Here is a 21,475-nt window from a genome sequence, read left to right on the forward strand (position 1 = left end):
TTAAACACTTGAAAGACCATAGATGTTTCTTACTATGGTGACATGTTTTTCTGTCAAGAATAAGGAAAAAAAAAAAAAAGAAAAAAAGGAATTGGATTAAAAATAATAAAGAAAATCTTCACAGATAGAACACCTTTGATGCTAGAAGCTCCAAACATGACTTATTCATCCTACATCTAAGAGATCATCAACAATCCCCAAAGAAGTTTCATCTTCTGTTATGAAAATCATCATCTATAACAGAAAAATAACTTTTTAAAACAGGTTTTTAGATAGTGGATTTGTATTCATGCTCTCTACAATGGATATGTGATTTTGAAGATGATGAGTCTCCCAGTGTTTGATTGAACTAGCGGTAGAATTATTAACTATTTATTCTTTAAGTAAAGTTGTTTTTGAGTGAGAGAAATTTATAACTCAAATTCAGTCTAATTAAACAAAACAGATGTTTATTTATTGCTTGACTGACTTTGTAGGTAGTAGATGTATTTTGGCCAAGTGTATAAGGTAATTTTTTGTTTAATTGAAGACCCTGAACTCACTAATATGGAATGTTGTTTAAAAATAAAAGTTTGCAACTAGTTACCAAACTGCAATAAAAGAAGATACATGAATGAATATGTGAATCTTTCGGTGCTAGGAGAAGCATCCCTGCATCTTTGAGATGACAACAGTAAAGCTTTGTCTGTTTTCCACAAAAATAAATCTCTAATCACCTGAATAAAAGCGGAGAAACTCTTTGCACAGTTATTTCTTAGAAAAAATTAACAATACGAAAGCATATTCTTAACGTTTTCCATGGTGACGCAAATAGTATAGAAGCTGCAGCCCATCCTAAACATAGCCCGAATGAATTGAGGACAAAGAAGGAGTTGCAACCTGAATTCAATTTAAAATGTCTTAGAGAATTCTGACATTCCTGAATTACAATCTAGACCACTAGATCACAGAAGGGTCACTTGCATTTTTCATATTTTTAGTGCCATCAAAACTTAAAATATAAATTGGTTGATTTGAAAAATGCTACACATATTGCCGCATCAATGACCTCTCAGTAATATCAACTTCAAAATAAGGTTAAATAACAGTAACTTTCACGTCACTTTTGAATCTGAGCAGAATTACATTTATTTTTATGTGTACTATTTAGATTTATTTCTATATCTTATTAATTGGCTTTTATTAGAAACAAAAATATACATGTATATGGGTGTGTGTATATATATTTATATTATCATATTATTTATATTATTTCTGCATGTTATAAAACATATATTTTATACACAAATATATTTTATACACAATAGATTTTATAACATGTAGACATAATTTAAATGAATTTCTAATTTACTATGTATATTTGGGTCTTAGCATAGTCATTTGCTTGTCGTTTCTAATTTACTATGTTTGGTTATGTCTTTTGTCTGCTATAACAAAATGTCTTTTGTCTGCTATACCATAGACTGGGTGGCTTAAAAAATGAATATTTATTTCTCACATTTCTGGAGGCTGGAGGGTACAGATTAGTGTATCAACATGGTTGGATTCTGGAGAGGGCCCTTCTCCTGGTTTCCCCGTGTGGCAGCGAGACAGACAGAGAGAAAAAATTTTTCTCATCTGTCTTCCTCTAAGGGCACGAATCCCAGCCTGAGAGCCCTGCCCTTCTGACCCAATTACCTCTCAAAGTCTCTACCTTCTAATTCCATCTGGTTGGGGGTTAGGGTTTCAACAGATGAATCTTGGGGAACACAAAGATTTGGTTCATAGCAATATAGTCATGTTCATTTTCTGTGTAGGGGCATTTTAACCACCCTTTCATTTTAAAGCAATCATTGATTTAGCTATGTATAAATCCTGCTATTCTAAACGTTGGAATTCTCCAAAGTTCTGTCCTCATATTTCTTATTTCCTCATTTCTTATGTTCCTTATATCAAGTCCCTTGGCTTCCGTTACAAATCTGATTCCAGTCATTAGTTTCAAGAAGCCTTCTGAGAACACACCTCATCTTGACTGTGTGTTCTTATGTGCTTCCATCATATCCGTGTTCTCTAGCACACTTACCACACCACATTCTAACTGCCTTTTTATTTGCCTGCATTATATACCAGACTTTACGGCCTGTGAAGTGAGGGGCCATCTCTCTAATGTGCACATATTAAAGATAGCACATAACACAGCATGTGGCAGGCAGTAGCTGGTCAAGAAATGTCTGTGGATGATTGCATTTGAGTCGAAGTCTCCCGGCATTTTCTAGTGTTACAAATAATTTTTATTCTTTGAATTCTGCCTCTCTACTGAAAACTTAAACCACCAATGATGATAATATGACTTAAGTGTTTGTTCCAGAAAATTATTGTGCAGAAAGATAAGACTATAAAGCAAAAAATAACTACTCTTTCCTCCAGAAAAATTACTAAACTTCTCTGGGAAAAATACTTGCTTATAAGGTAACTGTTTGCCTAGAAGGACTTGTTTCAGGCCCTGGCCTCACTTTGTCTACTGATCATAAACTACTGTTCTGTAAACTTTGCCCTATTCCAGCTATTTCCTCTCTCTGAAAAATACACTTTAGAGCAGGGGTCCCCAAACCCTGCTACAGCTGGTGGTAAGCAGAGGGTGAGTGAAGCTTCATCTGTAACAGCCGCTCCCCATCACTCACATTACCACCTGAACTCTGCCTCCCGTCAGATCAGCAGTGGCATTAGATTTTCGTAGGAATGCAAACCCTAGTGTGACTCCACATGCAAGGGATCTATGTTACTCACTCCTTATAATAATCTAATGTCCAATGATCTGTCACTGCCTCTCATCATCCCCACATGGGACCATCTAGTTGGAAAACAAGCTCGGGGCTCCCACTGATTCTGCATTATGGTGAGTTGTAGAATTATTTCATTATATATTAGAATGTAATAGTAATACAAATAAAATGCACATTAACTGTAATGCACTTGAATCATTCTGAAACCATCCCTTACCCTGGTTTGTGAAAAATTGTCTTCCACGAAACCAGTCCCTGGTGACAAAAAGTTGGGGGCTGCTGCTTTAGACCATTGAAGTCCGTACTTCAAAACCTGATAATTAACTATCTTCCTTCTTTTGAACAATTGTCAAAATGATATTTTCTCTTATGAGTTAAGTTAAATTAACTCAGCTTTTCATTGACCAATACATTGTTCTAGTTGTATTTACGGAATTCAAGCAGTTAACACTACCAATAATTTAAAATTCCTGTGAGAAGGAACCTTGTCTTACATTTTCTTTTATTCCACTCTTTGGCATGTGCATCTGTGATATACTGCAAATGACCATAGACAAAGTAACTATTTGCCTGAATTTTCCAAATGTTTCTAGCACAAAGTAGATAATGCACGAATTATTTAAACAGCTAATACTGTGTTTTAAAACCGTTACAATATTGTGCATTTCTCAGAGATCAGTTTCTACCCCCACAAAGGTGTGTTCTTGAATGTAATTTGTGTTCCTGAATTTCCTTTAAATGTCATGGTTTGTTCTTTTCTCTCTATGTGGGAACATAAATAAACCAATATCAGATTTGGGTTTGGTTAATTTTACTGGGGGAGGTGGGAGATCCCTAAATCTCAAACAGAAGGTATGAGCATATTTTTAGGATTTGAACACAGCAACGGCATTGTAAAATGTGCTTTGTTGGTGCTCCAGTTCAACATAATTATATGTTATATGTACTATGTTTAAATTGGCAGATGTGAATAACTCTAGTTAAATTTTGCATTTAAAAAGTAAATTTTTTATTTTAAAGAGAATTTTTTGATAGCTAGTTAATCTTTTTTTTAACTTAGAACTTTTGAAATGTAAAATTGTAGCAAGGAATTTAATAAAAGAAGATGCTAGCTTTTCATTACAATATTTCCTTCATTTCATCTTTTGGAAAAAATTGAAAAGACAGAGTTTTTGTTTTTGTTGTGATTTTTTGAGGAGGGTAGATAATAACTCACTGCAAAGGTTTATCACAGCAAAGGATACAAAGCAAAAGCATCGGAAAAATGATGAGTCCAAAAGGAATTCAGAGAGGTCTAGCATAGCCTTCCAGGAGCTCCCTGGTCCGAAGCCACACAAGTGTGCTCATTTTCTAGCAGTGAACACAGAGACACGAGAAATGTCTCTGCCCAGGAAAACCCCAGTGAGTTTCAGGACCTAAGACTTTCATGGAAGGCTGGTCGCAGTTTTAATTTTTAAGTCTAATTTTTACACAAAAATTCTATTTTGTGCACAAATCTCAGTAAGAAAAAAATGAGTCAATAACAAATTCAATTGTCTGTTTTTAAAATCTCATAGATGATTTATTTTAAAAGTACCACTTTAAAACATTATATTCATTCATATCAATGATCTAATTACAGAACTCCAGCCTTAGGTATTTTATCCCTTTGTTGACAAAACAAGAACAAACTTTACCGTGACAGAAACCCTTGTTGACTTTCTGAAGATGCAAGTAATTATACAAATTACCTTCTTATGGAAGTTTCTGGAAGGAAAGATGATTTCTTGAAAGGAAAGCAAAAGAAAAATAAGAGTCAGTGAAGATGGACTGAACCCATGATGAAGATATGGTGGAGTAATAATTTCACTTCAATAGAACCACAGGACTTGGAACTCGAAGGCTAATATTAATACATGTAACTCCTCCAAAACAGCCAAGCCAGAGAAGACTCTAGATAAAAAGCCTCTTCTGTTGCACTCTTCATGCTTTCCCCCATAGCTACTAGTCCTGACTTCCTTGAACCCTCTGACCCTTTCTAGATAGAGTCTAATTTTGACTTTCGTAAGTAACATCTAACTTTCATGATTAAGATCTAGAGCCCACACATTTTATGAGTTTCAAACTTGGCTAACAGTTTCTGATTCCATTAAGAAACATTTTGTAGTTCATGATGAAAAACAAAACATAACATTTTTGAAAATATATGTCATTTGTGACCCTGCAACTCCATAATGAAAGATAAAAATTAGCAGACATAAGGACTTTTAATAACTTTAAAGTATTTTTTTTTGTTTTACACACTGAACTGCAATAATATCTTGCTACTAAATGGTAGGATGTGCTAGAGTCTTCAATATAAGGCGGATAAAATGTGGGCTTTTTCCAAAAGCCCAAAAGTAATCTAAATCCTAAAATCAAAAAACTAAAACTAATCCATTTACTTCTTTTTTATTGATTTTTATATTTATTATTGTTTTTGAGACAGGATCTCACTCTGTCACAGAGGCTGGAGTTCAGTGGCACAATCATAATTCACCACAGCCTCGACCTTCCAGGCTCAGGTGATCCTCCCACCTCAGCCTCCTGAGTAGCTGGGACTGCAGGCACCTGCCACCACATCTGGCTAATTTTTGTATTTTTTGTAAAGATGGGATTTTGCCATTTCACTGAGGCTGGTCTGGAACTCCAGGGCTCAATTGATCCACCTGCTTCAGCCTCCCAAAGTGTTAGGATTACAGGCCTCCATTCACCCTTAAAAAGTAAATGATAATTGTGCTATAAAACTCAGAAACATAGTATTTCAGATGTGATTTATTTTCTAGGATATTTTTGTTGTGGCTATTATCATTTTTTTTTTAGATTAAGAAAAATAATGCATTAAGACCAAGATTTTCAGGGAGATGGCAGGAACTGTAAGGGATGAGATTATATTAGTATAATGTCTGGAAACACAGTCTGAATCTAAGAAATCAGGTGAAAGAGATGAAAACTCCATGTAAGAAGAGTAAAATACATAGGACTATATAATCCAGGCAACACTAACTCTGGAAACCCTGCGTATCATCTGTATGAGAGGAGGTCAGGATCTGAGAAGCCTGAAGTCTCTGGAGCAGAAATTCCCTTAAAATACACTAATTTCCACTGCTTCCCTCCTCCCTCTTAGAGTCACACTAGAAGTGTGGGTTGAACACTAGAGTGTTTGAGTAAAGAAGCAGACACTAAAGCAGTTATAAAACAAAACATTTGCAAAATGCGTTTGTTTGACCTCATTCTGAATCAAAATTTACTCATGTTTCAGAACCATGCCCAAAAGTAATCTAAAACCTCAAATTAGCATACTTTAATAAAGTAATTTTTAAAAGGAAAACCAACAGTAAATTGGGTAACTACATTTATTAAATGAAGTAAAAATAATTATTTAAATTTTATGAAGTAGCTTTTGCAAGGTTCATGATAGGAATTCTTTATTCATATTTTCTATTTAAATAAATATCTGTCCCAGAAAGGAAAGCAAGTGGAGGAAAATGATAATTAGATGCTATTTTTCTATTCAGGGAGAGACCTTTATTATTCATGTAGCCATTTACATTGATTTAGAAATATTTGTAGAGAGGTACAGAGTTCTATTGCAGAATTTTATTTTCTTAACATTACAAGTATCATCCATATTTGAGAACGTTGTAAATAATCAGATATGCTTTTTAGTTAAAAGTATGTTTGCATATTTATAGAAAGATAATATTCTTATATTTGAAAGTTTTAGGCCCTAACTCAGAAGTACACATATACAATATAGGCTTCTGTTAGGATTTCATAATTCTGATTTCATAGAAATAATTTCACATTGAATAATAAAAAGACAGTGAAGGACAGAAGAGGCTGGAGTGTTGGGGGGAATAAATAATTTTAGGATTAGAAATTTCATAAGTTCCAAATGTATATATTGGCAGTTAATAAGCATTTCTATATTACTTTTAGATTGACAGAAAAGTTGCAGTAATATTAAAGAAAGTTCCTGTGTAGAAAGCGATATAGTTTGGCTGTGTCCTCAACCAAATTTCACCTCGAATTGTAATGATCCCCACGTGTCATGGGAGGAACCCGGTGGGAGGTAATTGAATCATGGAGGTGGTTACCTCTGTGCTGTTCTCGTGATAGTGAGTGAGTTCTCAAGAGATCTGATGGTTTTATAAGGGGCTTCCCCGTTCACTTGGCTCTTATTCTCTCCCCTGCCACTGTGTGAAGAAGGATGTGTTTGCTTCCCCTTCTGCCATGATTGTAAGTTTCCTGGGACCTTCCCAGGCATGAGAAACTGCGAGTCAATTAAACCTCTTTTCGTTATAAATTACCCAGTCTCGGGTATGTCTTTATTAGCAGCATGAGAACAGACTTATACACCAAGTCCCCCAGTTTTTTTTTAACTGTTAACATGTTACATAACTTTAGTACAATTGTTATAATTAATGAACTAATATTGATTTAGTATTACTAAAGTCCATATGTTATTAGAACTTCCTTTGTTTTTACCTAATGTCCTTCTCTTATTCTAAGATCCCTTCTCAAGTTATGACATCACATTTAGTCATGTCTCCATCCCTCCAAAATATATTTTCATAATTTTCAAATATAGAATATAACCAAATGCATTGCACACTGGGATTGCTAGAATATGGAGACAAAGAAATTATGTTGCACAGGTGGAGAACAGATTATCAAAGTGCTAATATATCCGGCCACATAAATCATGTATGACCTATAAGTTCAAGATTGCATTGGAAATTTTATATATTGAATAATATTGAGACTCAAACTGAAAGGAATATAATATACCTTCAAAAAGTCCAAAGGTAATATGTTTCTAAATTTGGATAAAGTAGTTGCTACAGACATATAATAATTTTTTTCAATTTTGTCAGAGAAAATAAGGTAAAAAATCCTATGTTTTATCTTGAACTATGAGAAACACAAAGATTTTCTCTCATTTAGAAGAGAAGTATTTTCAAATGGAATTTTAAAATATTGTGGTGATATTTGATTCCAGATGATAGAACATATGAATTATCCTTAAATTTTCTCCTCAGTGGAAATATAGTAAGAACTAAATAATGCATATCTCTTATATTTAAATTACAATGTAGATTTTGCTGTGGGGCTATTAAATTCTTTATCTCAGTTGCTAGTTCAGGACATAATTAGGAACATTTCAGTATCTAATAATGGCAACATTTATAAGGTACTTACTATATGCCAAACTGTTCTTTAGAGTTGACATGTTTTAACTCATTTTTTCCTTATAACAGCCCTCTGAGAAAAATACAATTATCTGCATTCTAGAGATGGGACAACTGATAAATAGAGAATAGTAAATTGCATAAGGCATTTTGACTCTAGGTACCTTGATCATAATCACTACCTTCTATTGCCTCATATGTGGGGAAAACCAAAATACCGTATTACTGACATCTCTGTCACATTTCTACATGGCTTCATTGAACTTAGGCATAAAAACTGCTTTCCCTTTGTCTGTGGGTCTTCATTTCTGCAGGATCTCATGTCACATCAAACTTTGATTAAATCCATTTGTTATGCTTTTCTCTTGTTGACCTGTCTTTTGTTACAGGAGTGTCAGTCCTGGCCCTTATGATGGGTGTGAAAAGGTATCACACCTTTGCACCTCTGCATAGTCTGTTATATGTACCTATGTGCCTTTGATGGCCCTTACAATGGTTGTGAAAAGGTATCACACCTTTGTACCCCTGAGCAGTGGATGTTTTATGTACCTGTGTGCACATAAACTCACGCTCCACTGTATGCTGCATAGATCCTGACAATACAGTATATTCTGTGACAGATTACAGTAGTGAAAAAGTTCCTGTGTGTCTGAAGACTATTAGTTTGTTGAAAGTAAACTTTTCCATTTCAGTGGAGTCATTCATAACTGAGAATTACAAGACATTTTATCATCTCAAGCTCCCTTTACAGAACCCCCACAAGCTGCATTTTATCATTTCTTAGGTCTGAGGTAAGATAATCATATATTTGAGCAGGGGTTATGACATGACTCCACACATTCTCTATAGTATATAGGGAATATTTTCTTACCAGAAGAAAGTAAGCATTAGTGGGTTTTTAGAAAGTTCTTGTTAGCCAATATTAAATTCAGAAAATCTAATTGTATTAGTTCATTCTCTCATTGCTACAAAGAACTACCTGAGACTAGCAATTTATAAAGAAGAGAGGTTTAATTGACTCACAGTTCCTCAGGTTGTCCAGGAGGCATGACTGGGCAGGCCCCAGGAAACTTACAATCATGGTGGAAGGCAAAGGGGAAACAGGCATGTGTTACATGTTCAGAGCAGGAGAGAGAGCTAGGGGAGGTGCTACACACTTTTAAACAACAAGATCTCGTGAGAACTCACTCACTATCATGGGACCGGAAAGGGGAAATCTGTGCCCATCGTCCAATCACCTCCCACCAGGCCCTTCCTACAACATTGGAGATTCCAATTCAACATCAGATTTGGATGGAGACACAAATCCAAACCGTATCACTAATGTTCCAGAAATTACATTTCTTCTTCATTGCATCACTGATTCAAATGATCACAGGATGGCTATTCCTTCAAAATGATTTGTTGTAAATATCTAACCAACACGAGAATCTTTTCTTTGCTGGTCACCCTACTAATTGCTGGTGATGAAAGGGTGAAAAGTCATGCATTCAAGAAGTTCACAATCCTGTGGGGAAAATTGATACATTAGTGTTATTAATATGCATGAGTCGTAAAGTGTGACAATCGTATGACCCCATATCAGTTTAAATGAATTACATCACAGTCTTGACCCTCTATGAGACCAGTGCTGCGTGATACACAAGACAAATATTCATTTAAAAACTTATCATTCACTCAAATACACAAAAAGAAACAGATAATATGAATTTTAAGAATATATTTTACATAATCCAATATGTCCAAAACACCATTTATTCAACATGCAACCATGACGAAAACATTTTGTTGATTTATTTTCTATTATTTGTTTACTAAGTTTCAAAATCTGCTGTCTCTTTTAGACTTACAGCACGTCTCTCTTCTGAGTAGTCACATTTCAAGTGTCCCATAACTGCCTGTCACTAGTGGCTAGGATATTGGATGGTGTGGGTCCACATCCATGCTACTCAGAGAATACTTCTTGGACCAGCAGCATTAGCTTCAGCTGTGAGCTTCTGAGGGATACAGAATCTCATCTCTGACCTCAAACCTACTGAATAGTCAAAAGATTCTCAGGTGATTCACATGCTTATTAAAGGTGAGAAGTACTTCTCTAAAAGAAGTCACATAAGGAATGCCTCAGGATTTCTTATCAAGGAAGGTTGGCAAACACTGCTCTAGTCAGTTGGGCACACAAAGCCTTACTTTGTAATTCAAGGAAATGGATTCAAACAATGAATCCTAAGGAAGGAAGCCAGTTCAAGAAAATAGTCTCAAAGATGTTTACAGGGATCTTCAAAACAGAAATCTTTGAAAATTTTGTGAAGCTGCCTTGACATGTATTCCATAATGAGTTATTCTGGGTGTATTTGTGTGAGTGTGTGTGTTTGTGTTTACACATGTGTGTTCATTTTGTACTATTTTTATCAAAAAATTTAGACTGATTTCTTTGATAATTATGTATCTTTTGTTTGGACAAGCATGTTTACAAAACTGATTATGCAAGAGATAAATAAACTCACTGTGCTGATTTAACTGTTATCCACATACTAGATTCAGCAAATAATTCATAACTTCAATGACAGTTCAGAGAACAGCTGGAACTTGAGCAATCAATTATAAATGCATCTCCCCCAGGCACCTAAAGAGAATGGGAGTTTATTCCATAGTGTTAAGGATTTTTATTCCCTCAGCTACTATGCCATGTCAAATCTCATCTTTGAAATGGTGACCAAATTCTCAGAGTTACGACATGTTGCATGCATGCATAATCAGGCAGTTAAACTTTTATCTGGGTGATTCTCTTGTGGCTACTTATCTAGTTGAAATAAGTCCAAATATATTCTAATAAAAAAGGAAATACACGTTCAAGAGATAAAAAAGAGTTTATTACTGTGTCTTCTTTTCTAATATTTGCTAAATGAGTGATTAAATAAAATACTGCCTAAAAACATGAGTTTTTAAGTCAGACAGGTCTAGGTTCAATTTCTGGCCCTTTCACTCATTGTCTGAATACACTTGAACACATGAAATAGCATCTCTGAGTCTTTTTATTTTTCTTTTTTGCTTGTAGCTGCTGGGTGAGGTGTCAGAGTCCCGGCATCAGAAAGTGGTCAACTCGTGAGTTGGTAAGAAGAATTTACCAACAGCATAGGTTTGAAAAAAGAAAGTTTCCTTAGAAAGAAAGAATGCTGCAGAAGAGTGCAGCAGGGAGCCTCAGCAAGACAGGACTGAGAGCAGCAGGGTGGATTTTTTCCTTAGAGGTATTTATGGATGTTAAAGCAGGAGCTTAAGGGTAATTTGGACCATAGTTTCCATTTAGGTCATGATAAATGATTACATTTGTAGAAAATTTGGTGCCTTAATGTTAGCAAGGGTTACACAATCAGTTTTGATATGTATGCATTCTGGAGATGTATAGAAATTCTACTTATAAATTCTGGGGAAAGAAGCCTAGTACCTGAAGCCTGCTTTAGATAATAGGGAAGTCTAATTACTTCTGAATTCCTCACATGAGGAGTTTTACCTCTGGATGATCTGCTTGATGGCTACCAGATGATCTTTGCTCTCTTCAACAGCTAAGGTAAAAATGATCAGTTTTACTGGTTTATTTAAGAATTAAAGAAAATAAAAATTTTCCGTGTAATTAATGCTCATTTAATAGTTTCTGAAACACTTGAGGTTTCACCATATCACATTGTAGGAAAGACTCCTTTTTATTATCCTTTACTCTTACCAAAAAAAAAAGAAAAAAGAAAAAAAAGCAAGCTCTGGTCTCAAAGACTCCAGGTGTTACTTTCTCTTTGAAACTCAATTCTAAACTATATAATTCTGTAGCCCTTGCATCGTCATCATCATCATCATCATCATCATCATCCTCCTTGTTCACATTTACTGGGGCACGCTGTTAAAAGATTTGCATACATTTTCGTGTTTTTTCTTTTTTTTTTTTTTTTTTTGAGATGAAGTTTTGCTCTTGTTGCCCAGGCTGGAGTGCAATGGCATGATCTCAGCTCACCACAACCTCTGCCTCCCAGGTTCAAGCAATTCTCCTGCCTCAGCTTCCTGAGTAGCTGGGATTACAGGCACGTGCCATCACGCCTGGCTAATTTTGTATTATTTTCTTATATCTCACAAGAATTTCATGAAGTAGCTACTGGTAATGTCTTGAAAGAGGAGCTTTATAAAGGTTAAGTAACTTCTTTAAATTCACACTGTGTGAAGGCAGGGATAAATCCTGGACTGGTTAGCAGAGACAACTCACTAAATTAAAAACATGAAATAATTAGAAAGTTGAATACTTGTGTCACGTCAACACTTTCCTAGGAAATATAAGACTGTAAAGCATGACTATTTGCTTCAGAAAATTCCAGCAAACCAATTTATGTAAAATAACAATCTGTTCACCTGAAGTGATAGCTTATACATCAATATTATAGGCTAAATTTTTCCCCTCTCCAAAATTCATATTGATGTCCTAACATATAGTACCTTAGAATGTGACTCTATTTGGAAATAGAATATTTAAAGAGTCATTAAGGATAAGAAAGGCCATGAGGATGAGTCCTAATCTGATACACGTGGTATCCCGATAAGAAGAAAGATTAGGATATCCTGATATGAAGAAAGATTAGGACACAGATATAGAGAGTGAAATACCATGTGAAGGCACAGGAAGAAGATGGCTATCAATAAGCCAAGGAGAGAGACCTAAGAAGAAATCAACCTTGCTGACACCTTCATCTCAGACTTATAGACTCCAGAATTATACGAAATTAAATTTCTGTTGTTTAAGTCACCTACTCTATGGTACTTTGTTAAGACAATCCAAACTAGTACAGATGCTCCTCTAATTGAGAATGAGCTTATGTCCTGATAAACATTATAAATAAGAAATATCAGAAGTTGAAAATGTATTTATTAAGCCCAAAAACCCATTGTAAAAATAAAAATTCATAATTTGAACCATCGTTAAGTCCAGATGCTCCTAAATTTATGATGGGGTTACATCCCAATAAACCCATGGTATTGTTGAAAACTTATCAGTGAAACCATAAGTCAGAGACTGTGCAATCAAGCACTACTGTTAACTACCAGTATTACTGATTGGTGTAGTTTTAATGATGCCATATTATTATAAATCTAAGTCTATCCTCTCTGTGCCAGACACCTACTAATTACATGTATTTACATTATAATTCTAGTTATTGGAAATATCATCTAAATGTTACAATTTTATCAATGATAATTTAAAATTACAATTGCCACTTTGAAGATCTTTTATTATGAACAAAATTGTTCATTCAAGAGGTACTTTAGAAATGAAAGAAAAATGATACAAGCCTTTAATGGTCTGAATTGGGGGAAGTGGAGTTAAAAGGAAGTTTACAAAATAAATTAAGATTATACAATGATTTTATTGACAAAGGTAAATATAAATGTAAAAAACTTAAAACTATCTTTATGTTAGGTACTCCAAGCACAATTTGAATCTAATGGTTATTACACTACTATTTCTCTTCCCCCAACCTACACTTTAATAGTACCCCTCGCTGTTACTCCTCCTGGCCTACTTTCCTTTTTTTATGGCTACCCCAACACTTACACAGCTCATTTACCTCTTAAGGGTAAATTCCTTTCTCAAGAGGGCAAGGTTGACATTAAGAGCTGGTCTCCTTCTGTGCTGAGAACGATTATCAAGGACTTTCCAAAGCCTAGAAAAGATAGAGAAAAAAAAAGATTAACAGAGGGATTTAGAATACATTTAGCAATATATAATCTATTATTCTTAAGTCTATATCAATTGGTTCATATGTTATCAGGACCCTTAAACACAGAACAGTTGGAAAGAAAATGAAGAATTATGAGACCTCGAGAATGATTTAAGAAAGCTGGATTTGCATAGGAAGCAAGGGGGTTTGGAAAATACGGAGAACTTGGGCAAAGTCTTTTGAAGGCTATTTCCAATATCTTTCTTTTGTGAGTAGAGTAGACCCTAATATAGTCCTGCAAGCAAAGAAAGAATAGTCTATTAGGCACTTTAGGGATACTCTTCTTATCATCTTTAGACAGCATCCATTAGTAAATCCTAATGTAGTTGAGACTGAACCTTTCTTTTCGCTTTTTGAAAAATTGATGGTGGTTCACACTACAGGAACCTTAAACATAATACGGGCCTCTAAAGAAAGTGCATACACTATTTTATGAGAAGAACACACTTAAATTTCTATACACTTTTTGAGATGTTTATATTTCTAAGAAAACTGGGAAGCAAATAAAGCAAGCATTAAATTCAGTAACATGATTGACACCCCCCTTTTTTTCATGAACTCTAAAGAATGGGATCTGTTCTTTTCAAGCACTCTTTAGATTCTGGTTTAGAAGTGAACTATAAACTCTAAAAACCTATTTCTTATGGTGTTAAAATATATGACTTTTGGAGTTTGAAATGTTGTTGCAAGCTGTTCTCACATCAAATGATCCAACAAAAGATCATCCAACAAAAACAGGCAAATCTGAAGTATACAGCAGTTGAAATCGCCACCATCAGAAACATAATATGCGTTGTTACTCTTCAAAGAACAGTACAGCTCTGAAGTAGTAAAGGCCACAGATGACCATGCTGAGTCCTTCAGAATGAGTGAAGAATGACCGTAAGGAGAAGCTAAGCATTGAGAGCACCTGAACCAACATTTTGCAGTCGTGAAACAGTTGTCAGTTAAGGTAAGATGATACAAAAATTAATAACTTCACTGTTTGCTTTGGGAAATTCATGGAGATCAAATTATCTTAGACAAGAGTCTGCTCCCCTGAGGAAACAGCAAACATATCCAACAATCATTTATCAAGATTCACTTTCACCTCACTGTGCCCACAAATCCTACACATTTATGTAGTGAACACTGATTGTCAAATCTAAGCCAATTCAACACCTTGTTAGATATACATACCTTAAAGCACTTGACCCAGACTTTAAAACCTTATAATTTTCTTTCTTTGTGTTTCCTTTTCTGAGAGACTGCTAAAATTTTGTTAAGATGTTATTTTCTGTTATGACAATGAGTTCCAACAAATGTATTTTATTATATTAACAAGCTATCTGGTGATATTTGGGGGAGTTGACCTGTCACAGTATTTTATAATGGAAAGGGCAACAAAATTGGAATAAAAGACCTTGGTTGGATTCACTACTTCAGTTAACTGAGGCACATAAAACAGGTGCCTAATATTTTCATACAATATTTTTGTGGGTGAACTTAGGATAACAATTGTCTTTCTTCCTGCATCATAATATTCCTCATACAGTAATTGAATATGATGGCAAAATTAAAACAGGTTTGTAAAAACCGAACGGTTACACAAATATAAAACTTGGCTTAGTTTCATATTTGTATAACCGTTCGGTTTTTACAAAGTGTGCATGAAACTGACCACCTAGGCCAGAACACTCTCGAAAGTGAGGGTGCCACTATTTTTAGGGTCCTAAGATCCATGTCATAAAGGAGAAATATCCCACTCAAAGTCCTATAAACATTGCTCAATTATTCCTGTAAGTTCAAGTTGCTTCTTTTATTCAGGCAATTCTCTTCACCGCCACGGCTACTACCAGCACCAACTGCAAAAAAACTCTTCTGTATTTGGGAGGATCCTCAGGGAAACCATACCTGACTTAAGTTTAGGGCCACAAAATTGATTCAAATAAAGCACTATGAAGACAAAAATATGATTTTGGTAATTTCTGCCTCCTGAAATCTCAGGGTTTTTTTTTTCTTAGTATCTGGGACAAGTGAACCAAGTAGGTATATAAATAAAAATTAGCTAAATTTTTCCAGTTGTATTTAGTTGTGTTCTGCCTCTTCACTAAACATCTACACAGACAAGTTAAGAAATAGCTAAATGTAGTAAAGTACTCAAGTTAGTTGGAAAAATGAGCAGCGAGAAAAAAAGGACAAGTGCTGTAGATGATTTACATACTAGAGACTCCTGACAAACAGAGTTTCCATTTTATTTTGTTTTCATTATTTCAAGGTGCATAATTTAAAAATTGAGTTCACTGTGTCACATACCAGGATACTTAATCTTCTCTAAAATGACATTGTTGAACAGTGTCATATTTTAGGTGGAAATTGAAACTAGGCAACTACAAAATAACACGCATCATGAAAATGTCAATCACAAAAATCTTCCAAACTCTGGAATTTAAAATGAATGCATATAAAACAAGAATTAAAGCATTTTATTACATTGTCATTCTTTTTATATCTCTGTATTTTTAAATAACATGAGATAACTAAAACTAAAATTTCACTTATTTTTTAATTGTTAACTTTGAATTTAAGTTGGATGATAAAATAATTATACAGAATAAAAAGTCAAGTGTCTGGATATTTTAGTATATTCCTTTTTATTTTACAATGCTTTTTTTCAAAACTGATAAATTAGCAGTGAAGTGAACTGAAGAATATAAAATATTTTGTTTTAATAATTTATCCTTTAAGAAAAGGCAAAATACATTAGAATAAAAAACAGAAGATATTTTGGAAAGACAGAGTATAAGTAATAACTCATTTCATAAACATGAAAATGTTTAGAATAAAAACCTTATAAAATTTTATGGGTTAGTATCATCTAAAAAGGAATCATTTAAAAAATACTGTAAAAATCTTTTAAAAGGATACAACAAAAACTTTCTGGATTATATTTTGTGTGTGTGTGTGTGTGTATGTGTATGTGTGTATGAGAGAGAGAGAGGGAAGAACAGAAAGAGAGAGAACAAAAGAGAAGCAACCCAGGAGGTCAGAAGAAATGGTCAAAATGTGCTAAATTCCATGTCAGGAATTGTAGCTCACACCTGTAATCTTAGCACTTTGAAAAGCTAAGATAGGAGAATTGCTTGAAGCCAGAAGCTCAAAATCAGCCTGGGAAACACAGTGAGACTCTATCTCTACAAAAAAAAAAAAAAAAAAAAAAAAAAAAAAAAAAATTAAAAATTAGCCTGGCATGATGGCACATGCATAGTCCCAGATACTTGGGGGCTGAGACAGGAAGATTCCTTGAGCCCAGAGAGTCAAGGCTGCAGAAACTATGATCACATCACTGCACTCCAGCCTGGGTGACAGAATGACACCTTGTCTTTAAAAATTAAAAAAAAAAAAGATAAATTCTAAACTACATAATATAATAAAAAGTAAACATGTATTATATTAGTAATAGTATTTTTTGTGATTTACTAAAAATTAAACGTTTTTCTTAGACTGGATTATGTTTTAAAATTAATTTTTCTCAAAAATATTTTTAAATACATTTTACTGTTAAACTCTGCATTTCTCAATTATGGTGGAGATAAATATAGATTTTTACATACTATTTGCATTTTTGAGTATATATTTATCTGATTAGTGAAAACAAATTGTATTGCTACTCTTGTTTTTCCCTTTAAGAAACCAACATACTAATTATTCCTTACTTTAATTTAATTTCAAAATCTAGATAAAATAATTATTCAGTAAAAATGATGGTTACCTAGATTGCATCATTGAATAATAAGGAATTGTATTCAGAATGCTAACAAATTTTAAAAGTTTATTTAATCCCTAAGAGATTATTGAAACACCAAATTGTAGCTCTGATTAATTTAGTTAAAGAAGCATTTCACATTCCCTGTGTTTTATTGATTGACGTGATTCTTCTAGTGAAATTATAAACTGCATTGCTATATTTTACTTTAACAATGATTCTTGTATTATTCGCTATATGAAAACCAAATGCAAGACGAGAAAGAACTGATTTCATTTTTAACATATGACCAAAAATAAATAAAAATGCAATTCCACAGAACACTGGCAAATGTGTTTTTATGAAAATGCGACTGAAGAATTTAAAGTTTGAAAACACACAGGTAAACAATTCACATTTCCTAATTTTATGGTATTAAAAATTTCTTCATAAAAAAGACTAGCAATAAAGTATGATATTTTACATTTGCTGTTTGCTCTGTAATTTGGATTTCAAAATGACCCTCCCTAAAGAATGCAATAGTTGTTTTCTTCTGTGAGTTATTTTAAAATCACAAAAAAATCTTGAATTTAAAATTTTAATGCTAGCTGAAGTAAATTCAATGATTTCTTAAATAGTTTAGTAAGAATAAAAGTTTTTTTTATTTTCCTTTTTTTTCTGAAATGCAAGAGGGATGTACTTCTCGAAGAAACTACTTCAAACAGAATACAGATAAAAATGTATTTACACGGCTTTGAGTAGATGGACCTCTACTTTGAGGAGCAATCACAGAAAATTGAACAGAAACCCCAGCAACATTTCATGTACACTGCCACGTGCTTTTTCTTTTTTTTCTTTTCTTTTGAGACGGAGTCTCGCTCTGTCGCCCAGGCACTGTCGCCCAGGCTGGAGTGCAGCGGCGTGATCTCCGCTCACTGCAAGCTCCGCCTCCCGGGTTCACGCCATTCTCCTGCCTTAGCCTCCCAAGTAGCTGGGACTATAGGCGCCCGCCACCACGCCCAGCTAATTTTTTTGTATTTTTAGTAGAGACGGGCTTTCACCGTGTTAGCCAGAAGGGTCTTGATCTCCCGACCTCATGATCCGCCCGACTAGGCCTTCCGAAGTGCTGGGATTAGCGGCCTGAGCCACTGCGCCTGGCCGCCACGTGCTTTTTCAAAAGAGGATACATGTGGTGTGAGACAGACAAAGAACTCCTGCAGTATTTTTGGGAGAGCTACTGGTTGTTATTTCCCTGTAACTAAGGTTTAACCCAGTGCTAAGTGGAAATTTCCGCATAGGTGCAAGGAAAAATCATTATGAGAAAGTGGAAATTCAGGAAAGTTCAAGAAAATACAGCTTTTCATATTTAATTATGTAAGAATTAATGACTGTCTTTGAGTCAACTTGATAATTATCTTTTTACAGTACAAAAACTCATACCTTATTCTGACCTGAATCATTTTAAAATGTGAAGCATTGAGCTTGAACTCACAAGTTTTATATTGTAAATACTTGTTGAATCCAACACATTGTGATTCCTGCTCTCATTTTCCTACAGAAACTACTAATTGATCTTAAGGATATCACTCAAAAATAAAGTAATCCAATTTAATAATTCCATTATAAGACAATGTATAACTATTGACACATTCAGAAATATGGTACAGAAAGAAAATGGTTACATATTTTCCCTCTGTGTGTTATGCTTATAATGTGGCTTTCCATTTTGACTCACTGTTCTCAAAATTCATTAAGTAGTAATGTTTCACAATTTTTTGAAGAGTTCAATGAGCATTTTTTGTGTGTTAACTCAGTTTTCACTGATGCTAGGAGCCCCAACTGTGCAGACATCCTGGGTAGACAGCAAACAGTAGCAGCATTCCAATAATATCTATTGACATGCTCATCTCTGCTACAACACATTTATTTAGTGCTCTTGAATTACACTTCAAGGTTTCTCTACTACAGCCACGGCTGTTTTCTTCTATTTAATGTTTGCTACTATATACATCTGCCACCTGAATCATAGTGTAACTATTCTTTGGGCTGACAAGAATTCATTTTATGGGAAAGAAAAGACACTTCTCACTTATCGAAAACAGAGTGGCTATACATCTACACATTTAATTACTGAATCTATTAAATACACATTTTTAGTAATTATTCTGTGCTCACCACTGTGCTGCAAAAAATAAGGGTAGATTAAGATACCGGTCTCCATGTCATGGACGCCAAGGTTTAGGGTTAAGACTTTACATAAAAATCAAACAGCTATAAAATAATTTCATAATTCTAATTACTTTCATCTGCTTTGGATGGGAAGAAGGGCTTCCTAGAAGAGGGGAGTCAGGAAAATTGTAACCTGTATCTTGCTAATAAACTCATTCCCTTACTCAGGAGTCGTCAGCCCCCAGGCCGTGGCCCAGTCCTTGGCTTGTCAGGAGCTGCCCACACATCAGAAGGTGAGCAGTGGGTGGGAGCAAAGTTTCATTTGTTATTTACAGCCACTCCCCATTGCTTGCATTACCACCTGAGCTCTGCCTCCTGTCAGATCAAGGGTGGCACTAAATTCTCATAAGAGTGTGAACCCTATTGTGAACTGTGTATACAAGGAATCTAGGTAACGGCACTCCTTGTGAGAGTCTAATGCCTGATGATCTGCCACTGTCTCCCATCACCCCCAGCTGGCACCATCTAATTCCAGAAAAACAAGCCAAGGGCTCCCCTTGATTCTACATTATGGTGAGTTGCAGAATTATTTCATTATACATTACAATGTAGTAATAATAGAAATAAAGGGTACAATAAATGTAATGTGCTTGGATCATCCTGAAACCAGCCCCGCCACTGGATCATCCTGAAACCAACCCCACCATTGGATCATCCTGAAACCATCCCCACCATTCTCCTGGTCTGTGAAAAAAAGTGCCTTCCATGAAACTGGTCCCTGGTGCCATATTGGTGGGGGACCACTGCCCTTATTGGCTTTTACAAAGCAATTAAGCAACTGCAATCCTTCAAAGGCATACTAAAAGGTAGCAAAATACACCTCCATAAAATCTGCTCCTTTGACATAAGGATTACTTTGAGCTAAAGTTAATTGAGAAGAAGCAGATGCAAGAAAGGCTCCCTGAGCTCTGTATCTAGACCTCAGAGCAGGACATAATTTTACAAAGGTGTCCCTTCACTCCTAGGGTATGTGGCAGAGGGTGGTGATGACCACAAAGTTTGATAATAGAAGACAGTTACTTTACTCAGTAACTTTACTAAGAAGATTTGCTCTTCATATATTTGCCTTCTCATGATTTGCACCCCTTCGAAACTCTCTTTTCTTTGTCTTGACTCTTCTCTATAAATGTATTGTGCTCTGTTGATGTTGCTATACTATATAAGCCAGAGTTCTAAGCCTCCTCTGAGAATTACTGGTTCCCTGGGTATCACACGTGTATATATGAAATATACATGTTGGCCGGGTGCGGTGGCTCATGACTGTAATCCCAGCACTATGGGTGGTTAAGGTGGGCAGATCACGAGATCGGGAGATCGAGGCCATCCTGGCCAACATGGTGAAACTCTGTCTCTACTAAAAATACAAAAATTAGCTGGGCATGGTGGCACACGCCTGTAATCCCAGCTACTCAGGAGGCTGAGGCAAGAGAATCACTTGAACCAGGGAGTCAGAGGTTGCGGTGAGCTGGGATCACGCCACAGCACTGCAGCCTGGCAACAGAGCGAGACTCCACCTCAAAAAAAAAAAAAAAAAAAGGAAATATACATGTGAATAAACTTCTGTTTTTCTCATGTTAATCTGTCTTCTGTCATCAGGATCTGTAAGGAAAAAAAAAAATGGTTCTTCCTCTGCTGTCACACCACAACAATCAATACAGAAAACTTCTGTGACCAAAGGTGTGAGAGTTTTCCCCCTTACATCAAGTAAGCAACCAATTCTGCAGGGATTGACACAAGTTGGGTGTGTGCTCTAACTCAATTCGAGCGCTATGCACCTAGAAAGAGCATCATCCA

The sequence above is a fragment of the Pongo abelii genome, chromosome 4, assembly GCF_028885655.2.
Source record: "Pongo abelii isolate AG06213 chromosome 4, NHGRI_mPonAbe1-v2.0_pri, whole genome shotgun sequence".
In the NCBI taxonomy this organism is placed as follows: domain Eukaryota; kingdom Metazoa; phylum Chordata; class Mammalia; order Primates; family Hominidae; genus Pongo; species Pongo abelii.